Below are 22,534 nucleotides of genomic sequence, written 5' to 3'. Positions count from 1 at the left end.
AATCGCCCATTCGTCCCAGAGACGGTGTGCAACCAGCTGAGGGGATTGTGGTCCGTCTCCACGATGAAGTGGCGCCCGTATAGATAGGGTTGCAGACGCTGCAGGGCCCACACTATGGCCAGGCACTCCTTCTCCATCGTGGAATAGGCAACTTCCCTTGGTAACAGCTTCCTGCTCAGGTACAAGACTGGGTGCTCTTGGCTCGCAGAGTCCACCTGGCTGAGCACCGCACCGAGGCCGAAGTCACTGGCGTCGGTCTGTACTACAAACGGCCGCGTGAAGTCGGCTGCCTGTAGCACGGGCGGGCTGGACAGGGCGTCCTTTAGGGCCTGGAAGGCTGTCTCGCAGTCCATTGTCCAATCGACTGCAGAGGGCAGCTTCTTCTTGGTGAGGTCCGTCAAGGGCTTTGCCAGGCTACTATAGCATGGAACAAACCTCCTATAGTACCCAGCGGTCCCCAAGAAGGACATCACCTGCTTCTTGGTCCTGGGGGTGGGCCAGGATGCGATGGCTTCCACTTTCTCAGGCTCGGGCTTCAGTGTTAATAATAATAATAATAATAATCTTTATTTCTATAGCGCCAACATATTCCGTAGCGCTTTACCTACCCGGTGACCGAGGTACTGGACCTCGCTCATGGCCAGCTGACACTTTCCCGGCTTGATGGTCAAACCTGCCCAGTGGATCCGCCTGAGCACCTGTGCTAGATGCTCTAGGTGGTCCTCCCAGGTGGGACTGAAGACGGCAATGTCATCCAGGTACGCGGCCGCGTACCCTTCAAGTCCCTTGAGCAGGGTGTTGACCATCCGCTGGAAAGTGGCAGGGGCATTCCTCATCCCGAATGGCATCACCGTGGACTCGTACAGTCCAAATGGGGTAATAAAGGCAGAGCGTTCCCTGGCCTTGCGAGTCAGGGGGATCTGCCAATATCCCCGGCTCAGGTCCATGATGGTCAGGTACTGAGCCCCGGCCAACTGATCGAGCAGGTCATCGATGCGTGGCATTGGGTACGCATCGGCGACCGTGACAGCATTGAGCCCCCTGTAGTCCACGCAGAACCGAGTGGTTCGGTCCTTCTTAGGGACGAGGACTACAGGCGAGGCCCAAGCGCTGTTGGATGCCTGGATCACCCCCAGCTTCAGCATCTCGTCAATCTCCTGGCGCATGTGTTGCTGCACCTCCAGGGAGACCCGATATGCTGAACGCCGGATCGGGGGATGATCCCCAGTGTCCACGTGATGGACAGCCAAGTCAGTCCTTCCGGGCTGGTTGGTAAACAACCCCCGGAAGGGGAGGAGGGTGGCCCACAGCTGGGACCGTTGGTCTTCCAAGAGCTGGTGGCCAACCTCCACATCCTCAATGGATCCGCCTGCCCTAACCTGGGCTAGCATATCCAAGAGGGTTTCCGCTTCTCCCTCCTCGGGTAGGTTGCACACGGGGAGCGCACATGCCTCCCGCTCATGATGTGCCTTCATCATGTTCACATGGAAGGGCTTCCGCCTTCCACGGGCAGGGTCCAGGGTGACCAGGTACGTTACAGGGTTGAGCTGCTGGTACACGAGATATGGGCCTTCCCAGGCTGCCTGAAGCTTGTCCTGTGGTACGGGGACCAGTACCCACACCTTTTGACCCACTTGGTAGGTCCTCTCACAAGCGTTCTGGTCGTACCAACGCTTCTGATCGGCCTGGGCTTGAGCCATATTGTCGTGTACCAGTTGCGTCAAGGCCTGCATTTTGTCCCGGAAGCGCATGACATACTCGATAACCGACACTCCAGGGGTGGCCAAATCCCCTTCCCAAGCCTCTTTCACCAGAGCCAGGGGGCCCCGCACACGTCGCCCGTACAGGAGCTCAAACGGTGAGAATCCTGTTGAGGCCTGTGGAACCTCCCGGTAAGCAAATAACAGGTGTGGGAGATACCGCTCCCAGTCACGCCCATGGGAGTCGACCAACATCTTAAGCATCTGCTTTAAGGTGCCATTGAACCGCTCGCACAGGCCATTAGTCTGTGGATGGTACGGGCTGGCCACCAGATGTCGCACCTGGACTTGCTTACAGAGGGCCTCCATCAGCTGGGACATGAATTGGGTCCCCCGGTCAGTGAGCATTTCCTGGGGAAAACCCACTCGGGAGAAAATCTCCAGCAATGCGGTGGCCACCTTGTCAGCCCGAATGGACGACAAGGCCACTGCTTCTGGGTACCGGGTGGCATAGTCCACTACCGTCAGTATGAAGCGTTTCCCGGAGCTGCTGGGGATGGCCAGCGGGCCGACCAGATCCACAGCCACCCTCCTGAAAGGCTCATCGATGATTGGCAGAGATACCAGTGGGGCTTTGGGGCGTGGCCCCGCCTTCCCCACTCTCTGACAGGTTTCACACGAACGGCAGTAGGCAGCCACATCGGCCCCCATTTTTGGCCAGTAGAAATGCTGGTTTAACCTGGCCTTGGTCTTAGCGATCCCTAGGTGTCCGGCCATCGGAATCTCATGTGCGATCCGCAACAACTCCGTCCGGAACGGATAGGGTACCACCAACTGTCGGTCCCTGGGCCACGACTCCGGTGCACCCTGCTGGACCGTGGCCCGGTACAGCCGTCCTTGGTCCCAGACCACTCGCTCCGGGTCCGAGTCCGAGGGAGGCTGTGCCGCCTGCTCCTTAAGAGCTTTCAGGCTGTCGTCAGCTTCTAACGCTGCCTGAAACCCCTGACTAGATGTGGCCAGAATCGACGAGACTGTCACATCTTCAGTCAGTACCCCGGGACCTGTGTCCTGGCCTCCACCTGACTCGGCTGCCACTTGGTCAGAAGGGGAAGAGCTATCGGACCTCCGGGAGGCCCCTTGGCTTCCAGCACTCCCACTGCGGGTGACAGCGGCCACAGCCGCTGCGACCGTGGGTCGTGCCTGCTCCTCCTCCGTTCCTGACCAAGTCGCCGGTTCAGGCAGACCTACCTGGCTTCCTGACACCCCGGTTGTGGGGGAACCATGCACCGAGATCTTACCTGGGAGCACTTCCGCTCCTGGACCGGCCCCAATCTCACCTGCCTGTTCCCCTCCTGCAGCAACAGAACCCCGCTGTGAAATCTCTGGGGACCCCACATTTGCTGTGGTAGCCCCCACCCCACACACTGGTCCTCCCCCTGCAGCACCCTGCTCTCTGCTTATCCCTGCAGAGGGCAACAGATCCCAGCTCACAGGCTGGTTACTTGTAGAGGCATTGTCACACCTTTCTCTGACCCCCTCCCCTGTCACAGCTGCAGCTGAGTGTGTGTCTATGGTGTCTATGCAAGCAGAAATATCAGAGTTCACTCCCTCCTCCCTTACATCATTCATAGATAACACATTAACATTGTTAGGAGTCATGTCAGTACTGGCTGAAGGTTCAGCCCTTGGTTGGGGCCCAAACTGGGAGGTTATCTGCCCCAAATCTGTCCCAAGTAGCACGTTTGCAGGGATCCGATCAGTTACCCCCACCTCCCTCACCCCTCGCCCTGCGCCCCAGTCCACATAAATGTCAGCAACAGGCAGCGCCGGGTCAGTGCCTCCAATCCCGGAGACAGCGAGGGTTTTTCCAGGGATCAAGTCTTGGGGGGACACCATCTCAGGCCGCACCAGAGTCACCTCCGAGGCGCTGTCTCGCAGTCCTATGGTCACAGACCGGCCGACGGTGACAGGTTGGAAGCTGTCCAGGGACCTACCACCACCCCCACCCACACAATACACCTTGGGCGGCCCTTGGGACGGGGACGGAGCCGGGGCCTTGGGACGCTGAGGGCACATGGCCTTGAAGTGTCCAGGTAGGTTGCACTGGTGGCACCGTCTTGGTTCCGCCACGGGCCTGGAGAGGGGAGTTGAGGGGGACACCCCCTGCAGTCTAGGGGCAGGTGGGGCAGTCGCCGAATTCATCTTACCCCCTCTCCAGGTGCTGCTGGTGGCCGCTCTCCTGGCCTCAGGGGCCCGGTTGTTGGTGTAGTCATCGGCAAGGGCAGCTGTAGCCGTGGACCCCTTTGGCTTCTGGTCTCGGATGAACTGGCGGAGATCCTCAGGGCAGTTCCACAAGAGTTGCTCCGTGATGAACAAGTCCAGGATCTCCGGTCCGGTGGAAAGCTGCAGGCCTTGGGTCCAGTGGTCGGCAGCTCGGGCAAGTGCCCGCCGGTGGTCAGCCCAGGAGTCCTTTGGTCCCTTCTGTAGGCTCCGGAACTTCTTGCGGTAGGACTCTGGAGTGAGGTTGTACTGTTGGATCAGGGCCCGCTTGATGGTGTCGTAGCCCTGATCTGCCTCCGCAGGCAAGTCCCCAAGGATTTCCAGGGCCTTACCCCTTAAACGGGGGGTCAGGTATTTGGCCCACTGGTCCTTGTCCAGATGGTGCTGCAGGCAAGTCCGTTCAAAAGCAGTCAAGAAAGAGTCCAAGTCTCCATCCTTCTCCAGCACTGGGAAGTCCTCAACACGGACCTTTGGAAGTTTGGTGTCTCGAAGGTCACGTGTGGCTGATGAGGGCCGGAGCTGAGCTAGCTGCAGCTGGTAGTCACGGTCTGCCTGTCGCTCTCGCTCTCGCTCTTCACGCGCTGCCTGCCGCTCTCGCTCCGCAGCCTCACGCTCTGTGTGCCGCTCCGCAGCCTCAGCGTCACGCGCTGCCTGCCGCTCTGCCCTGCGCTCTGCCAGGAGTTCCTTGTAGCCCTTCTGGTCTCCAGCCTGGAGAAGGGCCATAGCCATTTGAAGAAGGCTATCCGAGCCTCCCAGGCTCGGTGGAATGGCACGTGGTGATCTGCGGCACGCTGCAGAGCTAGGCGATTCACTGTCCCTTTCAGAGCGGAGGGCTGGCATCTGGCTCGTTGAGGAACCTTGGGTGAGCTCCTCCTCATCTTGTCCAGCAGTGCCAGGTTGTGCAATGTCCTCGGCAGAACGGTTTTCTGGCGTCGAGCTCCTGGAGGACTCGTGGGCAACCTCCTCATTACTGTCCACAGCACCGTCCTCCCTCTCTTCGGCTCCTGCCTTAGCATTGGCCAGTTGCATAGCTCTGCTCCTGGTGCCATCAGCCATTCTTGCAGACTTTTGGTCACTGACACAGAACTGACACCTGATGCCTCCACACACCTTACAGTATCTGCACTCTGACACTCTAGTGTTGAGCTGGTCTGAAGACCCCAGCAGCCACAGCTGCTGCAGGCAGTCTTTAGTGTCTGGGAGTATGGGTCTCACACTCACACACACTATTATCTCGATCCCACCGCTATGCCACCAATATGTCACAAACCACCGGGGGGGTCACTCAGAACTCCCCCGCGCTGGCTACCAGTACGTCACAATCGGGGGGTAACAAGTGGGGGTCACCCCTCCTTTATACCTCCCGACCGACAGACAGAGCACGTGACGCGCTCTCTAGCGCCCCTCTTATAGTCAGGCCAATTATGGAATTGCCCGACAATAAGCAAGGAGGCCGCTATACTACTTATGCCGATTATGGAAGGGTCCCCGGTGAGAGTAAGGTATATATTCCCCCGACCTCCGCGGGCGGAATATATAAAATCTCCCCGAATCTCACTGGCCTCCCCACAATAATCCTTGGCACAATTCGCTGCCACCAACCGATTTACGGTAACTATTAGCCGAACACACAGACGTGGGATTCAAGATCGAGATAACAGAACAGCCCAAGATTAATTATATAATTTAATCAGCCTAAAGCACACTAGAAACTACAATATATACAATAGGGAATCTACAGAATATACATATGTCAGAGTACAGTTACAGATAAAGCATGGTTTACAACAGGTATGCAATTCAATCAGTTACCTTGTTGCGTCTGGCCACAGGGGGGCGCTGTAGACCAGGTTTCTAGGAACTCCCACAGATGTTTCCTGCACGTGACCCCCAGCGAAAGAACACTGGAAAATGGCCGAAGTAGGGTTATCAACCTGGCCAAATCCAGGTCCCCTCCTACCTTCGTGACCTCACAGGGAGCACTGCTCCACCCCTGGCTGGAGTTATGGACAAAATCCACAACATGGAATATGGCCATAACTTTGCCTGGGAGCGTCGTAGGCGGACGCCAGTGCTCTCATTGTGACAGTTATGAATTTAGCTACAGAACGAGGGGACTCATGACCTGTCTGCCAGTTCCCCATTGGCTGATATCACGCCTGGGGCATTTCCCAATGTCCTGCTCCCATAAAAAGGGTGTGCCGGCATCGTCCGCATGCAGAGACACCATTTTTATGGTTGCCATATTTATCGGAAATATGGCTTGCGAGATATGAACCATTTTTTACTGGAGTCGTTCTGTCTGCTAGTTCCATAGCCTTGCTAATGAGATACAACTCTTGTTACAGGGTGACGGCAGGGAGTCATCCTGTGTCCATTGTTCCCACACCACCTCATCTCCATATCACAGGACATGGCCATGGAGGTGTAAGTGGAACACTGAGAACAAGAAGGGAGGGGGCACTGCCAGGGAGTGATGAGGGATTAGGACTGGAGTCATAATTCATCTTCATATCCCGGGATTTGCCTCACACCAGGCGCCTGACAACCAACCCAGGGGCCTGATAACTAACCCAGGGGCCTGACAGCCAACCCAGGGGCCTGACAACCAACCCAGGGGCCTGACAACCAACCCAGGGGTCTGACAACTAACCCAGGGGCCTGACAACCAACCCAGGGGCCTGACAACCAACCCAGGGGCCTGACAACCAACCCAGGGGTCTGACAACCAACCCAGGGGTCTGACAACTAACCCAGGGGCCTGACAACTAACCCATGGGCCTGACAACTAACCCATGGGCCTGACAACTAACCCATGGGCCTGACAACTAACCCAGGGGCCTGACAACTAACCCAGGGGCCTGACAACCAACCCAGGGGCCTGACAACTAACCCAGGGGCCTGACAACTAACCCAGGGGCCTGACAACTAACCCAGGGGCCTGACAACTAACCCAGGGGCCTGACAACTAACCCAGGGGGCCTGACAACTAACCCAGGGGCCTGATAACTAACCCAGGGGTCTGACAACCAACCCAGGGGCCTGACAACCAACCCAGGGGTCTGACAACTAACCCAGGGGTCTGATAACTAACCCAGGGGCCTGACAACCAACCCAGGGGCCTGACAACCAACCCAGGGGCCTGACAACTAACCCAGGGGCCTGACAACTAACCCAGGGGCCTGACAACTAACCCAGGGGTCTGACAACTAACCCAGGGGCCTGATAACTAACCCAGGGGCCTGACAACCAACCCAGGGGCCTGACAACCAACCCAGGGGCCTGACAGCTAACCCAGGGGTCTGACAACTAACCCAGGGGCCTGACAACTAACCCAGGGGCCTGATAACTAACCCAGGGGTCTGACAACCAACCCAGGGGCCTGACAACCAACCCAGGGGTCTGACAACTAACCCAGGGGTCTGATAACTAACCCAGGGGCCTGACAACCAACCCAGGGGCCTGACAACCAACCCAGGGGCCTGACAACCAACCCAGGGGCCTGACAACTAACCCAGGGGCCTGACAACTAACCCAGGGGCCTGACAACTAACCCAGGGGTCTGACAACTAACCCAGGGGCCTGATAACCAACCCAGGGGCCTGACAACCAACCCAGGGGCCTGACAACCAACCCAGGGGCCTGACAGCCAACCCAGGGGCCTGACAACCAACCCAGGGGCCTGACAACTAACCCAGGGGCCTGACAACTAACCCAGGGGCCTGATAACTAACCCAGGGGCCTGACAACCAACCCAGGGGCCTGACAACCAACCCAGGGGCCTGACAGCCAACCCAGGGGCCTGACAACCAACCCAGGGGTCTGACAACTAACCCAGGGGCCTGACAACTAACCCAGGGGCCTGACAACTAACCCAGGGGCCTGACAACTAACCCAGGGGGCCTGATAACTAACCCAGGGGCCTGACAACTAACCCAGGGGCCTGACAACCAACCCAGGGGCCTGACAACTAACCCAGGGGCCTGACAACTAACCCAGGGGCCTGATAACTAACCCAGGGGCCTGACAACCAACCCAGGGGCCTGATAACTAACCCAGGGGCCTGACAACCAACCCAGGGGTCTGACAACTAACCCAGGGGCCTGACAACTAACCCAGGGGCCTGATAACTAACCCAGGGGCCTGATAACTAACCCAGGGGCCTGACAACCAACCCAGGGGCCTGACAACCAACCCAGGGGCCTGACAACCAACCCAGGGGCCTGACAACCAACCCAGGGGCCTGACAACTAACCCAGGGGCCTGACAACTAACCCAGGGGCCTGACAACTAACCCAGGGGCCTGACAACTAACCCAGGGGCCTGACAACTAACCCAGGGGCCTGACAACCAACCCAGGGGCCTGACAACCAACCCAGGGGCCTGACAACTAACCCAGGGGCCTGACAACTAACCCAGGGGCCTGACAACCAACCCAGGGGCCTGACAACCAACCCAGGGGCCTGACAACTAACCCAGGGGCCTGACAACTAACCCAGGGGCCTGACAACTAACCCAGGGGCCTGACAACTAACCCAGGGGCCTGACAACTAACCCAGGGGCCTGACAACCAACCCAGGGGCCTGACAACCAACCCAGGGGCCTGACAACCAACCCAGGGGCCTGACAACTAACCCAGGGGCCTGACAACTAACCCAGGGGCCTGACAACCAACCCAGGGGCCTGACAACCAACCCAGGGGCCTGACAACTAACCCAGGGGCCTGACAACTAACCCAGGGGCCTGACAACTAACCCAGGGGCCTGACAACTAACCCAGGGGCCTGACAACCAACCCAGGGGCCTGACAACCAACCCAGGGGCCTGACAACTAACCCAGGGGCCTGACAACTAACCCAGGGGCCTGACAACTAACCCAGGGGCCTGACAACTAACCCAGGGGCCTGACAACTAACCCAGGGGCCTGACAACTAACCCAGGGGCCTGACAACTAACCCAGGGGCCTGACAACCAACCCAGGGGCCTGACAACCAACCCAGGGGCCTGACAACTAACCCAGGGGTCTGACAACTAACCCAGGGGCCTGACAACCAACCCAGGGGTCTGATAACCAACCCAGGGGTCTGACAACTAACCCAGGGGTCTGACAACCAACCCAGGGGCCTGACAACCAACCCAGGGGCCTGACAACCAACCCAGGGGCCTGACAACCAACCCAGGGGCCTGACAACTAACCCAGGGGTCTGACAACAAATGCAGGAGCTCAACAACCAACCCAGGGGTCTGACAAACAACCCAGGGCCCAACAAGCAATCCATAGGTCTGACAACCAACCCAGGGGCCCGACAACCAATGCAGCAGCCCAAAAACCATCCCAGGGACCCGACAACCGGCGCTGACAGCACTGTAATAGGATCTGAGGCAGAAACTGATGATTATAGGGTGCAGATGACAAGCCGCACACCCACACCTGAGGATGACAGGCCGCACACCCACACCTCAGGATAACAAGCCACACACCCACACCTGAGGATGACAAGCCGCACACCCACACCTGAGGATGACAGGCCGCACACCCACACCTGAGGATGACAGGCCACACACCCACACCTCAGGATAACAAGCCACACACCCACACCTGAGGATGACAAGCCGCACACCCACACCTGAGGATGACAGGCCGCACACCCACACCTCAGGATAACAAGCCACACACCCACACCTGAGGATGACAAACCGCACACCCACACCTGAGGATGACAGGCCGCACACCCACACCTCAGGATAACAAGCCACACACCCACACCTGAGGATGACAGGCCGCACACCCACACCTCAGGATAACAAGCCACACACCCACACCTGAGGATGACAAACCGCACACCCACACCTGAGGATGACAGGCCGCACACCCACACCTCAGGATGACAGGCCGCACACCCACACCTGAGGATGACAAGCTGCACACCCACACCTGAGGATGACAAGCCGCACACCCACACCTGAGGATGACAAGCCGCACACCCACACCTGAGGATGACAAGCCGCACACCCACACCTGAGGATGACAGGCCACACACCCACACCTGAGGATGACAGGCCGCACACCCACACCTGAGGATGACAGGCCGCACACCCACACCTGAGGATGACAGGCCGCACACCCACACCTGAGGATGACAAGCCGCACACCCACACCTGAGGATGACAGGCCACACACCCACACCTGAGGATGACAAGCCGCACACCCACACCTGAGGATGACAAGCCGCACACCCACACCTGAGGATGACAGGCCGCACACCCACACCTGAGGATGACAGGCCGCACACCCACACCTGAGGATAACAAGCCACACACCCACACCTGAGGATGACAGGCCGCACACCCACACCTGAGGATGACAAGCCGCACACCCACACCTGAGGATGACAAGCCGCACACCCACACCTGAGGATGACAGGCCGCACACCCACACCTGAGGATGACAAGCCACACACCCACACCTGAGGATGACAAGCCACACACCCACACCTGAGGATGACAGGCCGCACACCCACACCTGAGGATGACAGGCCACACACCCACACCTGAGGATGACAGGCCACACACCCACACCTGAGGATGACAGGCCGCACACCCACACCTGAGGATGACAAGCCGCACACCCACACCTGAGGATGACAGGCCGCACACCCACACCTGAGGATGACAGGCCGCACACCCACACCTGAGGATGACAGGCCGCACACCCACACCTGAGGATGACAAGCCACACACCCACACCTGAGGATGACAAACCGCACACCCACACCTGAGGATGACAAGCCGCACACCCACACCTGAGGATGACAGGCCACACACCCACACCTGAGGATAACAAGCCACACACCCACACCTGAGGATAACAAGCCACACACCCACACCTGAGGATAACAAGCCGCACACCCACACCTGAGGATAACAAGCCACACACCCACACCTGAGGATAACAAGCCACACACCCACACCTGAGGATGACAGGCCGCACACCCACACCTGAGGATGACAGGCCACACACCCACACCTGAGGATAACAAGCCGCACACCCACACCTGAGGATGACAAGCCACACACCCACACCTGAGGATGACAGGCGCCCATCCAGTATTAATAAGTGATGGCCGCCATATCCCGAGCAATCACAGCGTCAGTGATGAGGAGACTGTATTGGAGACAGATCCGGCCACAATCGTTGCAGGGGCTGTAATTGCAGGGGGTGCGGGGGCTGTAATTGCAGGGGGTTCGGGGGCTGTAATTGCAGGGGGTGCGGGGGCTGTAATTGCAGGGGGTTCGGGGGCTGTAATTGCAGGGGGTGCGGGGGCTGTAATTGCAGGGGGTGCGGGGGCTGTAATTCCAGGGGGTTCGGGGGCTGTAATTGCAGGGGGTTCGGGGGCTGTAATTGCAGGGGATGCGGGGGCTGTAATTGCAGGGGGTTCGGGGGCTGTAATTGCAGGGGATGCGGGGGCAGTAATTGCAGGGGATGCGGGGAATGTAATTGCAGGGGATGCGGGGGCTGTAATTGCAGGGGGTTCGGGGGCTGTAATTGCAGGGGGTTCGGGGGCTGTAATTGCAGGGGATGCGGGGGCTGTAATTGCAGGGGGTTCGGGGGCTGTAATTGCAGGGGATGCGGGGGCAGTAATTGCAGGGGATGCGGGGAATGTAATTGCAGGGGATGCGGGGGCTGTAATTGCAGGGGGTTCGGGGGCTGTAATTGCAGGGGGTGCGGGGGCTGTAATTGCAGGGGGTTCGGGGGCTGTAATTGCAGGGGGTTCGGGGGCTGTAATTGCAGGGGGTTCGGGGGCTGTAATTGCAGGGGGTTCGGGGGCTGTAATTGCAGGGGGTTCGGGGGCTGTAATTGCAGGGGGTGCGGGGGCTGTAATTGCAGGGGGTGCGGGGGCTGTAATTGCAGGGGATGCGGGGGCTGTAATTGCAGGGGGTGCGGGGGCTGTAATTGCAGGGGATGCGGGGGCTGTAATTGCAGGGGGTGCGGGGGCTGTAATTGCAGGGGGTTCGGGGGCTGTAATTGCAGGGGGTGCGGGGGCTGTAATTGCAGGGGATGCGGGGGCTGTAATTGAAGGGGGTGCGGGGGCTGTAATTGCAGGGGGTGCATGGGGCTGTAATTGCAGGGGGTTCCGGGGCTGTAATTGCAGGGGGTGCGGGGGCTGTAATTGCAGGGGATGCGGGGGCTGTAATTGCAGGGGGTTCGGGGGCTGTAATTGCAGGGGGTTCGGGGGCTGTAATTGCAGGGGGTTCGGGGGCTGTAATTGCAGGGGATGTGGGGGCTGTAATTGCAGGGGGTTCGGGGGCTGTAATTGCAGGGGGTTCGGGGGCTGTAATTGCAGGGGGTTCGGGGGCTGTAATTGCAGGGGGTGCGGGGGCTGTAATTGCAGGGGATGCGGGGGCTGTAATTGCAGGGGGTTCGGGGGCTGTAATTGCAGGGGATGCGGGGGCTGTAATTGCAGGGGGTTCGGGGGCTGTAATTGCAGGGGGTTCGGGGGCTGTAATTGCAGGGGGTGCGGGGGCTGGAATTGCAGGGGGTTCGGGGGCTGTAATTGCACTCGACCCCGGAGCCGGGGGGTCTAGACATCCTTATAGCCTATATAAAAGACCTATGCTATTAAAGACTTGCAATAATTGGGGGTCCGCTGGAGCATTTGCATTGGGGTCCATGGGCTTCATATGACGCCGCTGTTTCCAGCGGTGACTCTCCCAAGTTACGAGACCCCTCAGATAGTCACGGAGGGTTAGGGGCGACATGATGAAGGTATTGCCCAAGGCTTTGTTCTGAGGCCACTGGTCCTTGGGTGGGGTCTCACCTGCCAGGGTGTACCAGCTCACATATTTTGGGGGTCTCATTCTCCAAGCTATTTCTGTGTGGCTGAAGCTCAGGGCCCCCTAGTTATGTAATGAGCACTGTCTGGGGTCTCACGACGGAGCAGGTTACAGATGATTTTTCCGTTGAAGTCGGTTGGTGCTCCTGCAGACCTCGCTGCTATAGACAGAGTGAACACTAGATGGCAGCGGTGTGTATAGTATACAGCGGCAGCAGCGCAGTAATCACTGCACGGCAGTGGTAGGGGGCGAGGATGGACGGCGGGGGGTGAGGATGGACGGCGGGGGGCGAGGAAGGATGGCGAGGGGCGAGGAAGGACGGCGGGGGGCGAGAATGGACGGCAGGGGGCGAGGAAGGATGGCGAGGGGGCGAGGAAGGACCAGCGGGGGCGAGGATGGACGCAGAGGGCGAGGATGGACGGCGGGGGCGAGAATGGACGGCAGGGGGCGAGGAAGGACGGCGGGGGGCGAGAATGGACGGCGGGTGCGAGGATGGACGGCGGGTGGCGAGGATGGACGACAGGGGGCGAGGATGGACGCAGGGGGCGAGGATGGACGGCGGGGGGCGAGGATGGACGGCGGGGGCGAGGGTGGACGGCGGGGGGCGAGGGTGGACGGCGGGGGGCGAGGATGGACGGCGGGGGGCGAGGGTGGACGGCGGGGGGCGAGGGTGGATGCAGGGGGGCGAGGGTGGATGCAGGGGGCGAGGATGGATGCAGGGGGCGAGGATGGACGGTGGGGGGCGAGGATGGACGGCGGGGGCCTGGATGGATGGCGGCAGGGGGCGAGGATGGACGCAGGGGGCGAGGATGGACGCAGGGGCGAGGATGGACGGCGGGTGGCGAGGATGGACGGCGGGTGGCGAGGATGGACGGCGGGTGGCGAGGATGGACGACGGGGGGGGCGAGGATGGACGACGGGGGGGGGGCGAGAATGGACGGCGGGGGTCGAGGATGGACGGCGGGGGTCGAGGATGGACGGCGGGGTCGAGGATGGACGGCGGGGGTCGAGGATGGACGGCGGGGGCGAGGATGGACGGCAGCGGGGGGCCGAGGATGGACGGCGGGGGGCGAGGGTGGACGGCGGGGGGCGAGGGTGGACGCAGGGGGCGAGGATGGACGCAGAGGGCGAGGATGGACGCAGGGGGCGAGGATGGACGCAGAGGGCGAGGATGGACGGCGGGGGTCGAGATGGACGCAGAGGGCGAGGATGGACGCAGAGGGCGAGGATGGACGCAGAGGGCGAGGATGGACGCAGAGGGCGAGGATGGACGCAGAGGGTGAGGATGGACGGCGGGGGGCGAGGATGGACGGCGGGGGGCGAGGATGGACGCAGAGGGCGAGGATGGACAGCGGGGGTCGAGGATGGACGCAGAGGGCGAGGATGGACGGCGGGGGGCGAGGCTGGACGGCGGGGGGCGAGGATGGACGGCGGGGGGCGAGGATGGACAGCGGGGGCGAGGATGGACGCAGAGGGCGAGGATGGACGGCGGGGGGCGAGGATGGACGGCAGGGGCGAGGATGACGCAGAGGGCGAGGATGGACGCAGAGGGCAAGGATGGACGGTGGGGGGTGAGGATGGACGGCGGGGGGTGAGGATGGAGGTCTGTGCCTGGAGCGGCATCAGCGGTGCTGTTCACACACGGCAGGTTCACTGTGAAATCACTAAAGTGATCGGATGCACTGGATTCTGCACAGAAACGTCCGCTGTGTGTGAATGAAGCCCGGCATCCGGACATCTGACCACCAGAGTGCAGCCTGTGCGGACCAAGGCTACAGAGAGGTGTCAGAAGGGGGGCATACCATGTTCCTAGAGCAATGACATCCCTGACTACACTAGTGACCGCTGCAGCCAATCACACCTAATACAATATCCCTCCCTTATATCCTGGTAATTCTCATCATTATTGAGTGTGTCTTCCTGATACACGGCAGGGGCTCTGCTGACTGTACACAGCTGAAGGTCTGTGACCGTGTGCCAGGGAAGGTTCTGCTCCCACCCTGGTACCGTGCCACATGCTGTGTATGGGCAGGGCAGGCCGGGGGCTCAGTATATTAGTGTCTATCACACGGGTCATGGATTAGAGGACGGGGCGAGCTGTGCAATATCCGGATGGCTCCGTGGTCCATGATATCACCCCTCGCCTTATGTCGCAGCCGGTAATGAGCGCTCTCTGTCTCTGCAGCAGACGCCACCGCAGATGAAAGTCACAGAATATAATCCCTTAATCCAGAAGAGAGAAGATCCGGATCCCGGTGCACTTTGTAAGTACAGATGTGATTTATAATGTCCCCATCTGTCCGCCCTCACCCTCTGCGATCACACGGCGCTGCTCACAGTCATCCACAGGGAGCCGGGGCCTCAGCGCCATAGAGGGCGGATAGGCCAGGAAGATAAGTGTAACCTCACTGTGTGCAGGACGTGATGTCATAACCCCACCGAGTGCAGGACGTGATGTCATAACTCCACCGAGTGCAGGACGTGATGTCATAACTCCACCGAGTGCAGGACGTGATGTCATAACTCCACTGTGTGCAGGACGTGAAGTCATAACCCCACCGTGTGCAGGACGTGATGTCATAACTCCACTGTGTGCAGGACGTGATGTCATAACTCCACTGTGTGCAGGACGTGATGTCATAACTCCACCGAGTGCAGGACGTGATGTCATAACTCCACCGAGTGCAGGACGTGATGTCATAACTCCACTGTGTGCAGGACGTGAAGTCATAACCCCACCGTGTGCAGGACGTGATGTCATAACTCCACTGTGTGCAGGATGTGATGTCATAACCCCACCGAGTGCAGGACGTGATGTCATAACCCCACCGAGTGCAGGACGTGATGTCATAACCCCACTGTGTGCAGGACGTGATGTCATAACCCCACCGAGTGCAGGACGTGATGTCATAACCCCACCGAGTGCAGGACGTGAGGTCATAACTCCACTGTGTGCAGGACGTGATGTCATAACCCCACCGAGTGCAGGACGTGATGTCATAACTCCACTGTGTGCAGGACGTGATGTCATAACTCCACTGTGTGCAGGACGTGATGTCATAACTCCACCGAGTGCAGGACGTGATGTCATAACTCCACCGAGTACAGGACGTGATGTCATAACTCCACCGAGTGCAGGACGTGATGTCATAACTCCACCGAGTGCAGGACGTGATGTCATAACTCCACCGAGTGCAGGACGTGATGTCATAACTCCACCGAGTGCAGGACGTGATGTCATAACTCCACCGAGTGCAGGACGTGATGTCATAACCCCACCGAGTGCAGGATGTGATGTCATAACCCCACCGAGTGCAGGACGTGATGTCATAACTCCACTGTGTGCAGGACGTGATGTCCATAACTCCACCGAGTGCAGGACGTGATGTCATAACTCCACCGTGTGCAGGACGTGATGTCATAACTCCACCGAGTGCAGGACGTGATGTCATAACCCCACCGAGTGCAGGACGTGATGTCATAACCCCACCGAGTGCAGGACGTGATGTCATAACTCCACCGAGTGCAGGACGTGATGTCATAACTCCACCGAGTGCAGGGACGTGATGTCATAACTCCACCGAGTGCAGGACGTGATGTCATAACCCCACCGAGTGCAGGACGTGATTCATAACCCCACCGAGTGCAGGACGTGATGTCATAACCCCACCGAGTGCAGGACGTGATGTCATAACCCCACCGAGTGCAGGACGTGATGTCATAACCCCACCGAGTGCAGGACGTGATGTCATAACCCCACCGTGTGCAGGACATGATGTCATAACTCCACTGTGTGCAGGACGTGAAGTCATAACCCCACCGTGTGCAGGACGTGATGTCATAACTCCACTGTGTGCAGGACGTGATGTCATAACTCCACTGTGTGCAGGACGTGATGTCATAACTCCAATGTGTGCAGGACGTGATGTCATAACTCCATTGTGTGCAGGACGTGATGTCATAACTCCACTGTGTGCAGGACGTGATGTCATAACCCCACCGAGTGCAGGACGTGATGTCATAACTCCATTGTGTGCAGGACGTGATGTCATAACTCCACTGTGTGCAGGACGTGATGTCATAACTCCACTGTGTGCAGGACGTGATGTCATAACTCCACTGTGTGCAGGACGTGATGTCATAACTCCATCGAGTGCAGGACGTGATGTCATAACTCCACCGAGTGCAGGACGTGATGTCATAACTCCACCGAGTGCAGGACGTGATGTCATAACCCCACCGAGTGCAGGACGTGATGTCATAACCCCATCGAGTGCAGGACGTGATGTCATAACTCCACCGAGTGCAGGACGTGATGTCATAACTCCACTGTGTGCAGAACGTGATGTCATAACTCCACCGAGTGCAGAACGTGATGTCATAACTCCACCGAGTGCAGGACGTGATGTCATAACCCCACCGAGTGCAGGACGTGATGTCATAACTCCACTGTGTGCAGAACGTGATGTCATAACTCCACCGAGTGCAGAACGTGATGTCATAACTCCACCGAGTGCAGGACGTGATGTCATAACCCCACCGAGTGCAGGACGTGATGTCATAACTCCACTGTGTGCAGGACGTGATGTCATAACTCCACCGAGTGCAGGACGTGATGTCATAACCCCACAGAGTGCAGGACGTGATGTCATAACTCCACTGTGTGCAGGACGTGATGTCATAACCCCACCGAGTGCAGAACGTGATGTCATAACTCCACCGAGTGCAGGACGTGATGTCATAACTCCACTGTGTGCAGGACGTGATGTCATAACCCCACCGAGTGCAGGACGTGATGTCATAACCCCACCGAGTGCAGGACGTGATGTCATAACTCCACCGAGTGCAGGACGTGATGTCATAACTCCACCGAGTGCAGGACGTGATGTCATAACCCCACCGAGTGCAGGACGTGATGTCATAACCCCACTGTGTGCAGGACGTGATGTCATAACTCCACCGTGTGCAGGACGTGATGTCATAACTCCACCGAGTGCAGGACGTGATGTCATAACTCCACCGAGTGCAGGACGTGATGTCATAACCCCACCGAGTGCAGGACGTGATGTCATAACCCCACTGTGTGCAGGACGTGATGTCATAACTCCACCGAGTGTAGGACGTGATGTCATAACCCCACCGAGTGCAGGACGTGATGTCATAACCCCACTGTGTACAGGACGTGATGTCATAACCCCACTGTGTGCAGGACGTGATGTCATAACTGCACTGTGTGCAAGACGTGATGTCATAACTCCACTGTGTGCAGGACGTGATGTCATAACTCCACCGAGTGCAGGACGTGATGTCATAACTCCACCGAGTGCAGGACGTGATGTCATAACCCCACTGTGTGCAGGACGTGATGTCATAACCCCACCGAGTGCAGGACGTGATGTCATAACCCCACTGTGTACAGGACGTGATGTCATAACCCCACTGTGTGCAGGACGTGATGTCATAACTCAATTGTGTGCAGGACGTGATGTCATAACCCCACTGTGTGCAGGACGTGATGTCATAACTCCATTGTGTGCAGGACGTGATGTCATAACCCCACCGAGTGCAGGACGTGATGTCATAACTCCACCGAGTGCAGGATGTGATGTCATAACTCCACCGAGTGCAGGATGTGATGTCATAACCCCACCGAGTGCAGAACGTGATGTCATAACTCCACCGAGTGCAGGACCTGATGTCATAACCCCACCGAGTGCAGGACGTGATGTCATAACTCCACCGAGTGCAGGACGTGATGTCATAACCCCACCGAGTGCAGGACGTGATGTCATAACTCCACTGTGTGCAGGACGTGATGTCATAACCCCACCGTGTGCAGGACGTGATGTCATAACTCCACCGAGTGCAGGACGTGATGTCATAACCCCACTGTGTGCAGGACGTGATGTCATAACCCCACTGTGTGCAGGACGTGATGTCATAACTCCACCGAGTGCAGGATGTGATGTCATAACTCCACCGAGTGCAGGACGTGATGTCATAACTCCACCGTGTGCAGGACGTGATGTCATAACCCCACCGTGTGCAGGACGTGATGTCATAACCCCACCAAGTGCAGGACGTGATGTCATAACTCCACTGTGTGCAGGACGTGACGTCATAACTCCATTGTGTGCAGGACGTGATGTCATAACCCCACCGAGTGCAGGACGTGATGTCATAACTCCACCGAGTGCAGGACGTGATGTCATAACTCCACTGTGTGCAGGACGGGATGTCATAACTCCACTGTGTGCAGGACGTGATGTCATAACCCCACTGTGTGCAGGACGTGATGTCATAACCCCACCGAGTGCAGGACGTGAGGTCATAACTCCACCGAGTGCAGGACGTGATGTCATAACCCCACCGAGTGCAGGACGTGATGTCATAACCCCACCGAGTGCAGGACGTGATGTCATAACCCCACCGAGTGCAGGACGTGATGTCATATCTCCACCGAGTGCAGGATGTGATGTCATAACTCCACTGTGTGCAGGACGTGATGTCATAACTCCACCGAGTGCAGGACGTGATGTCATAACCCCACTGTGTGCAGGATGTGATGTCATAACTCCACCGAGTGCAGGACGTGATGTCATAACTCCACCGAGTGCAGGACGTGATGTCATAACTCCACTGTGTGCAGGACGTGATGTCATAACCCCACCGAGTGCAGGACGTGATGTCATAACCCCACCGAGTGCAGGACGTGATGTCATAACCCCACCGAGTGCAGGACGTGATGTCATAACCCCACCGAGTGCAGGACGTGATGTCATAACTCCACCGAGTGCAGGACGTGATGTCATAACCCCACCGAGTGCAGGACGTGATGTCATAACTCCACTGTGTGCAGGACGTGATGTCATAACCCCACCGTGTGCAGGACGTGATGTCATAACTCCACCGAGTGCAGTATGTGATGTCATAACTCCACTGTGTGCAGGACGTGATGTCATAACCCCACCGAGTGCAGGATGTGATGTCATAACCCCACCGAGTGCAGAACGTGATGTCATAACTCCACCGAGTGCAGGACGTGATGTCATAACTCCACCGAGTGCAGGACGTAATGTCATAACTCCACTGTGTGCAGGACGTGATGTCATAACTCCACCGTGTGCAGGATGTGATGTCATAACTCCACCGAGTGCAGGACGTGATGTCATAACCCCACTGTGTGCAGGACGTGATGTCATAACCCCACCGTGTGCAGGACGTGATGTCATAACTCCACCGAGTGCAGAACGTGATGTCATAACCCCACCAAGTGCAGGACGTGATGTCATAACTCCACTGTGTGCAGGACGTGATGTCATAACTCCATTGTGTGCAGGACGTGATGTCATAACCCCACCGAGTGCAGGACGTGATGTCATAACTCCACCGAGTGCAGGACGTGATGTCATAACTCCACTGTGTGCAGGACGTGATGTCATAACTCCACTGTGTGCAGGACGTGATGTCATAACTCCACCGAGTGCAGAACGTGATGTCATAACTCCACCGAGTGCAGAACGTGATGTCATAACTCCACCGAGTGCAGAACGTGATGTCATAACCCCACCGAGTGCAGGACGTGATGTCATAACCCCACCGAGTGCAGGACGTGATGTCATAACTCCACCGAGTGCAGGATGTGATGTCATAACTCCACTGTGTGCAGGACGTGATGTCATAACTCCACTGTGTGCAGGACGTGATGTCATAACTCCACCGAGTGCAGGACGTGATGTCATAACTCCACTGTGTGCAGGACGTGATGTCATAACCCCACTGTGTACAGGACGTGATGTCATAACCCCACTGTGTGCAGGACGTGATGTCATAACCCCACTGTGTACAGGACGTGATGTCATAACCCCACTGTGTGCAGGACGTGATGTCATAACTCCATTGTGTGCAGGACGTGATGTCCTAACCCCACTGTGTGCAGGACGTGATGTCATAACCCCACTGTGTGCAGGACGTGATGTCATAACTCCACTGTGTGCAGGACGTGATGTCATAACTCCACCGAGTGCAGGACGTGATGTCATAACCCCACCGAGTGCAGGACGTGATGTCATAACCCCACCGAGTGCAGGACGTGATGTCATAACCCCACCGAGTGCAGGACGTGATGTCATAACCCCACCGAGTGCAGGACGTGATGTCATAACTCCACCGAGTGCAGGACGTGATGTCATAACTCCACTGTGTGCAGGACGTGATGTCATAACCCCACCGAGTGCAGGACGTGATGTCATAACTCCACCGAGTGCAGGACGTGATGTCATAACTCCACTGTGTGCAGGACGTGATGTCATAACTCCACCGAGTGCAGGACGTGATGTCATAACTCCACCGAGTGCAGGACGTGATGTCATAACTCCACCGAGTGCAGAACGTGATGTCATAACCCCACCGAGTGCAGGACGTGATGTCATAACTCCACTGTGTGCAGGACGTGATGTCATAACTCCACTGTGTGCAGGACGTGATGTCATAACTCCACTGTGTGCAGGACGTGATGTCATAACCCCACCGAGTGCAGGACGTGATGTCATAACTCCACCGAGTGCAGAACGTGATGTCATAACTCCACTGTGTGCAGGACGTGATGTCATAACTCCACTGTGTGCAGGACGTGATGTCATAACTCCACTGTGTGCAGGACGTGATGTCATAACTCCACCGAGTGCAGGACGTGATGTCATAACTCCACCGAGTGCAGGACGTGATGTCATAACTCCACCGAATGCAGGACGTGATGTCATAACTCCACTGTGTGCAGGACGTGATGTCATAACCCCACCGAGTGCAGGACGTGATGTCATAACTCCACTGTGTGCAGGACGTGATGTCATAACCCCACCGAGTGCAGGACGTGATGTCATAACTCCACTGTGTGCAGGACGTGATGTCATAACCCCACCGAGTGCAGGACGTGATGTCATAACCCCACCGAGTGCAGGACGTGATGTCATAACTCCACCGAGTGCAGGACGTGATGTCATAACTCCTCCGAGTGCAGGACGTGATGTCATAACTCCACCGAGTGCAGGACGTGATGTCATAACTCCACCGAGTGCAGGATGTGATGTCATAACCCCACCGAGTGCAGGACGTGATGTCATAACTCCACCGAGTGCAGAACGTGATGTCATAACTCCACTGTGTGCAGGACGTGATGTCATAACTCCACTGTGTGCAGGACGTGATGTCATAACTCCACTGTGTGCAGGACGTGATGTCATAACTCCACTGTGTGCAGGACGTGATGTCATAACTCCACCGAGTGCAGGACGTGATGTCATAACTCCACCGAGTGCAGGACGTGATGTCATAACTCCACCGAGTGCAGGACGTGATGTCATAACTCCACCGAGTGCAGGACGTGATGTCATAACTCCACCGAATGCAGGACGTGATGTCATAACTCCACTGTGTGCAGGACGTGATGTCATAACCCCACCGAGTGCAGGACGTGATGTCATAACTCCACTGTGTGCAGGACGTGATGTCATAACCCCACCGAGTGCAGGACGTGATGTCATAACTCCACTGTGTGCAGGACGTGATGTCATAACCCCACCGAGTGCAGGATGTGATGTCATAACCCCACCGAGTGCAGGACGTGATGTCATAACTCCACCGAGTGCAGGATGTGATGTCATAACTCCACCGAGTGCAGGACGTGATGTCATAACCCCACCGAGTGCAGGACGTGATGTC

The 22,534-nt window shown here is 57.6% G+C and overlaps 1 protein-coding gene across 6 annotated transcripts in view; it reads left to right on the top strand.

Annotated features, from left to right (window-relative positions):
- LOC142243052 (solute carrier family 66 member 2-like) overlaps positions 1–22,534 on the top strand; it is a 73,559-nt gene that overhangs the window by 4,278 nt on the left and 46,747 nt on the right. For 3 of the 6 annotated variants that reach the window (XM_075314579.1, XM_075314580.1, XM_075314581.1), the window contains exon 2: positions 15,000–15,078. The exons of 1 other annotated variant lie outside the window; for it this stretch is intronic. The gene's annotated coding sequence lies outside the window, so the exon portion shown is untranslated. The remainder of the gene's footprint in view (positions 1–14,999; positions 15,079–22,534) is intronic. 2 more of the 6 variants (XM_075314582.1, XM_075314584.1) reach the window with 1 other exon arrangement.

This window comes from Anomaloglossus baeobatrachus, chromosome 6, assembly GCF_048569485.1.
Source record: "Anomaloglossus baeobatrachus isolate aAnoBae1 chromosome 6, aAnoBae1.hap1, whole genome shotgun sequence".
Lineage (NCBI taxonomy): Eukaryota > Metazoa > Chordata > Amphibia > Anura > Aromobatidae > Anomaloglossus > Anomaloglossus baeobatrachus.
The sequence above is the reverse complement of the archived record's forward strand: the minus strand, read 5'-3'. Positions and strand labels throughout refer to the sequence as shown.